At 39.4% G+C, this 6455-nt stretch overlaps 1 pseudogene; it reads right to left on the bottom strand.

Moving 5' to 3' along the window:
* Positions 1-2740: 2740 nt before the first annotated feature.
* On the bottom strand, positions 2741-3701 carry LOC118854184 (annotated as a pseudogene).
* Between the last annotated feature and the right edge of the window lie 2754 nt (positions 3702-6455).

The following is a 6455-nucleotide window of genomic DNA, read 5'->3' as shown; positions in this document are numbered from 1 at the left end:
TTTGTTGACTTCTTCTGGCTGTATGTTTTGGTCTTCTTTGTCACCAAAGAAAGATTCCAAAGTCTGAGTCTGAATCTGAGTTCGTTGTTGTTACCTGGCCATATTCCTAGGCAACTACTTGACACTTGAGTTTTTTGTCAGGGTATGACTGCCTGTAGAGTAGAGAGTACTTTGTCCCAAGCTTGAGTGGTTGTGCTGTTGTTTTCAGAGCTATTTCTACACAGCAAGCTCTGCCACACCAGAGCTTCTCCTCAACCATGACCTGCCAACCCGGATGGGACTCAGATCTTAACCGGGCTCTGCACTCCCCCTTAGATCCACCATTTAATTCCTCCAACACAGGTGATCCTGGGGCCAGAAGTAACTGCAGCTGTAGTTCTGTGCTCAGAGCTGCACCACCTCTGCTGCCCGTTGGGCAGTGGCCAAACAGGAACTCCTTTCACTCGCTGCCGCTTTTCCCACTAACCTTCCCTGTTGTCTTTGGTGTTTGTGGGTTGAGAAGTCTGGTAACTGCCACAGCTCACTGATTCAGAGCGCTAGGGCCTATTCCGCCTGACTCCTGGTCTGGTTGTTCTGGGCGCAGCCCACGCTGGGCTCTGCTCCTGTCTGCTCCCAGCTTGGTGGGATAGACCTTACTCAGCAACCATCCAGGCTGTCCTGGTCTGGCACCCTGCTTCCTTCTGCTATTGTTTGGGTTCTGCAACTCTAGAATTTGTTCAGTGCCATTTTTATAGGGTTTTGGAGGGACCTGGTGAGGAGGTTGTCCAAGTCCCTGCTTTCCAGCTGCCATCTTGGCTCCATTCCCCAAAGATTTCTTAAACAGGCCACAGATCTATCCGTGAGCTCTGAGTAGCTCACCATCCTTGGCCGAGATTCCCACACTCAGAAAACTAGAACATCACGTTTCCCTGGGTTTTTAAAAGGCTGAAAGCCAGAAAGAGCGCTGGACTTGGAATCAGGAAGATCGGAATTTGCATTTTTTTTCAAATATTTCTGAGCTATATGAATTTAGGGAAATCACATGACTTCTCAACACCTGAGTTTCTTGATCTTTAAAATAGGGATAATAATATCACCAACTTCCTATGGTTATTGGTGAGAATTAAATGAAATATTATATGTATAGACCAGCGTAAACTTTAAAGCTCTGAATAAATAATAGTCATGACTGTTATTAGTCCAACCCATAGCCAAATAAAGATGTCCTCTACCATATGTCCAGGAAATGGCCATCCAGTCTTCTCTTGATGAGCTCCATGTATGGCTACCCAGGTTCTCCTAAGCCAGTTCTTTCCACTTTGGGACAGCTCCAATTGTGGGGTTTCCCCACCCCTGACAGCAAGGCTAAATTTCCCTCTTTACTATTGCTCCTATTTCTGTCCCCTGATGCCAAACAGAAGACATATAATCTCTGGATCACCATCAAATGCTTCAGACATTTGGAGTCAGTGACCATGCCTCTCCTCTCCAAAAGCTTATCACCAAATTTTCTCTTCTCTAGATTAAACACTCATACTTCCTTCAACTGAAATACTCTTCACACGAACACATGAAAAACTCTTCTGGATCATAAGCAAACAATTCAGATGTATAAATCCAGCGATCATGCCTCTTCTCTCGAACTCCTCATCACCAAATCTTCTCTTCTCTAAACACTCATAGTTACTTCAACCAAAATTTTCTTTGTATGAAACCATGAAAAATCTAATGTAAAAATAGTGTCATAGAATTTAATATAAGAAAATATTTCAATTTTGTTTTAAATTTCTGAAATACTTTAATGAAATTATAAAAGTAATTAAATATTCACGTCATAAATGCAAGGTTAGCAATGAAAAACAAGTTTCAGGCAAATTACAAGTGTGTTTTTGTTTTATTTTTTTAATTATTTTTTCCACATATCAAGCATTTATTTTTCTTTCTCCACCCATGGTGGGGGGGAGGAAGAAAGAAAGACAAGCAAAACATTTGTAATAAATGTGCACTATCAAGTAAAATCAATTTCTACGTTGGCCACATAAAAAATTTTGGCTCATTCTTCCTTTCCAGTTAAATGGATGAAGTTTGACAAAGCTGAAGTCAAAGACTGTCGATGTCAATGGAAAGAGCCCCACAGACAAAGTGCTCCAAAAGTTCGCTCCAAAGTACATACACCCTTTGGAACTTTTCCATAAGGTGTGAAGAAAGCTGCTCTGTCATGATTAGTAGAACATTATAATCATTATCAATAGCAGTGATGAAAAATCTTTTATTGAGCACATGTGCTTCAGATACTGTTGGCCCCTGGAGTTAATGACCTCCTACTCCTGCATTGTGAATCATGGTATAAAGAAAAGAGAACCAGTCCAGGAATCATACTATGTTGTATTTTTTGAAGCAGCTAAGTGACATAATGGATAGGATGTTGGGCCTGGGATCAAGAAGACCAAATTTCAAATCCAGGCTCAGATAGTTACTAGCTGTGTGACGCTGAGCATGTCACTTATCTTCTTTCTGCTTCAGATTCCCCACCTACGTAATGGGCATATTAGTAGCACTGCTTCATTAGTTTGTGAGAATCAAATGAGATGTTATTGGTAAGCACTGAGTGATTGGCTGTGATTAGCTCATGGTAGGAGCTTAATACATGTTTGTTTCTTTCTCTCTTTTGAGGGATGGCATCTCACTGAATCAGCTTCCTTATTTGTAAAATGGGAGGGTTAGGCTCATTTCCTCTGTAAGTGCTATGATCTTATGAAATTCATCCTGCCATTTTTATGAAAGATTTTCTCCGGAATACTTTCATCATGGCTTCAATGACATCCTTGTTTCTGAGGCTATAGATGAAGGGATTTAGCATAGGACTCACAAACGTATAAAAGACAGCAATTGTTTTGGATTCCTCCACATACTGTTCAGAAGGAGGGTCTTAAGTACGTGCAGAAGAGGGTCCCAGAAAATAGAATGAGAGAAGTCAAGTGGGACCCACAGGTAGAGATGGCCTTCCATCTGCCTTCAGCAGATCGGATTCTCAAAATGGCAGCAAAAATGAAAACATAAGAACTGAGAATGGTAAGCAGAGAACTTAAAAGAGTAAAGCCAGCCACTATGAACATGGCCATTTTTTTGACATAGACATCAGAGCAGGCCAATAACAGGAGAGGAGGGTCAGCACAGTAGAAGTGGTTAATTTTATTGGGTCCACAGAAGGATAAGTGGAAAGTCAGCAGGGACTGGAAAAGGCCATTCAGGAAGCCATAGACATAGGGAACAATGACGAGGCAGAGCCAGACATTGTGGTTCATTTTGGTGCTGTAATGCAGAGGGCTGCTGATGGCCACATAGCGATCAATGGCCATTGAGGCGAGGATATAAAACTCGGTACTCACCAAGGCAATGAAGGAAAGACACTGGGTGAAGTATCCTGCATAGGAGATGACCTTTCTCTGTGAGAGGAAATGGACTAGCATCTGAGGGGTGATGTTAGTGGAGTAACAGAAATCAACAAAGGAGAGGTGACTAAGGAAAAAGTACATGGGAGTGTGGAGTTGTGGACTATTGTGGATCAGCACGATCATGCCCAGATTGCCCACCAGGGTGATAATGTAGATCACTAGGAAGACCATGAAAAGGATCTTCTGCAGTTCTGGATCGTCAGTTAGTCCCAGGAGGATGAATTCAGTTACCTCAGTGAGGTTTTTAGGAGGCATTTTTTCATGTCCTGTCAATTGAGAGGTTTACCATTAGCAGGCATGTGAGAAGGCATTTAATTAATATGAAACCTAATGCTTTTATAATGCTCTACCAACCAACAATATTCACATACATCTTGTTGGCTTCCTACTTTATTTATCCTTTTTTCTTCTCTGTCTCTGCCTCTGTCTCTGTCTGTCTGTCTCTCTGTCTCTGTCTCTCTCTCTCTCTCTCTCACACACACACACACACACACACACACAATGTGCCACATGTGCCACATAGAAAGCAATATACTTATGTGTGTATTCACAATTTACAGTTACCATAATGTTCTGAATTTCATTATGGGAAATTAGTTTTTAAGTCTACATGGAAGTAAAAAATGTGATTTTACAGGAGATATAATTATATAAAATCTAAACAAAAGCTAACCAGGCAGGTAGACAAAATAGTGGATAGGTTTTTTTTAGTATCTCACACATTTACTAACAATGTGACCCTGACCATGTTATTTATCCTTTCTCAACCTCAATTTCCTTACCTTTAAGATTGGGACATTAAAGACCATTGTTTTGAAGGGTTGTTATGAGGATTAAAAGAATCATTATATGTATTTTTTTGTAAATCTTAAAATACTATTAACTTATTTTTAATATAATATTTACTAATATCATCATCATTCATCATATTGCAATGTTTCACTTGAAACTCATAATCCCATAAAAATAAAATAGTAATAAGGATAATTACCAGAATTTTCACTGATTTCCCCACTTTTTAAGATACCAAGTCTTCAATATAATTCCCCTTCGTTCAAATCAATGTTTGGCTTTGATTTCTTTCTTTTGTCATTTCATGTCATCTATAAAATCAGGGAAGCTATGTAGTATGGGGATAGAGCAGTGGATTAGACTCAGTAAGTATCATCTTCATGAATTTAAATCTGGCCTCAGATACTAGCTATGTGACCCTGGGAAATTCACTTAACCCTGTTTGCCTTAATTTCCTCATCTATACAATGAGCTGGAAAAGGAAATGGCACAGCACTTCAGATCTTTGCCAAGGAAATCCGATGTAGCCACAAAGAGTTGGACACAACCAAAAAATGACTTAACAGCAATATAAAACCACGGTGTTCTTAGAGATGCCCTAAAAGGTCCTGTCTATATTTGACATTTATTCTTTGCCCTAAATGAATGAATGAAACCCAAAATGAAACCTATTGGAATAGCAAATCATTTTGGTTCTTTCAGGACATGAAATCTTTGAGATGAATTTGGCTGTAGAACATACACTTTTTTGCACTTCTGGTATTCTAAGGATCCTTCCAGCATTACATTCTTTTCTTATGCATGTTTGCTTGCTGCGTGTGGTGGTTTACTTATCAAAGTGTATAGATATAGTTACACAGAAGCTTTTCCTAAACTGGATAGGTCTCAAATTGATCACCATGTGTCTAACTTAACTGGTGTCCAGGACTGAGAGGAAGTGATACATTTTTATCTTATATGTTGTACCCAAGTACAACCTTGAACATAATTAGATAATAAGTAGATAATGAAAGCCCAAATAAGAGACTTATTCTTAGCTTTGAGAAAATAAAACAAAAAACCCCCCATATTGTTTACCTGTCAAAATGTTGGGGTCTCTGAAGAGCACTGCATTGTTTACTTCAGAAGAGAGGCATGGCCTAAAAGATTATCTTTCTATGTAACCTCTTGAAGTGGATGAGAGGTTAGACCGGCTCATCTTCTTGGTGCCTTTCCCTTCTGAGACATTTTGATCCAAAGTGGTAAAGAAGTGATTGTATCATGAGGTATTGCTTGGGTGTTTTCCCTGAAGGATCAAAAACATTCCCAAGAAACCATTACACCCTTCATTCTTCCAACATCCCTAGGGAACCACATCAATTAGAGGAGTTGTTGAGCTGGATTCTCCTCAGTGCCCATGCTCCCATGTGACTTGGTAGTCACTTCCTTTGCTTAATATATGTTTCTAAAGAATCACGTTGCATTGACTGGTCTTTAACTGTGGGAATGCAGCTGGTCATTGGATCCTTTTCTAAAGAATCTTTTGGTGATATAATTCCAGTAGGTGGCCTGATGGATAGAGTGGATAGACTTGGAGACAAGAAACCCTGAGTTCAAGTCCACTTCAGACTGTTTTTAGAGGTTTGGCTCTGGCCAAGTCACCTGACCTTTCTCATCCTCCATTTCTTTAACTATGTAATGAGGAAGATAATAGCACCTACCTGACATGGCTGTTGAGGTCAATTGAAAATACATATGTGAGATAATTTTACAACCTATACAAAGCACATGAATAGGGTATGCAGGGTAATAAGTTTAAAATTTTGTATTTCAAGTTTTTGTACAGGCAGGAGCAACCATACAGCTGACTGTTGGAAGTGATGAAGGAATGCATTCACATTTATTATTCCAGGTTTTGAGGAAATCATGCAATGTTTTTGACCTTTTAATATTTCCATAATGTCTATTATAGATATGAGTAAGCAAATACTATGTCGAGGCATCAAATTATCTATCCAAATTTTCATCATGAATACATTATGCCTGTACGGCATTCCCGAAGAATGGCAATGAAATTACATTAAATTCAACAAATGTTTTAAGCAATTGATATTTCAGATTTTTGCACTTCGGACTTGAGTTCAGTACTTATAATGATAGGAGAAAGCAATGTAGTGTGGTTTATTCAAAGGCCTGAACTTAGCCTAAACTAAGCGTGCTCAAAAGGAAGGAGGGTGGCTTCAAACACCC

The sequence above is a fragment of the Trichosurus vulpecula genome, chromosome 6 (genome assembly GCF_011100635.1).
Source record: "Trichosurus vulpecula isolate mTriVul1 chromosome 6, mTriVul1.pri, whole genome shotgun sequence".
Lineage (NCBI taxonomy): Eukaryota > Metazoa > Chordata > Mammalia > Diprotodontia > Phalangeridae > Trichosurus > Trichosurus vulpecula.
The sequence above is the reverse complement of the archived record's forward strand: the minus strand, read 5'-3'. Positions and strand labels throughout refer to the sequence as shown.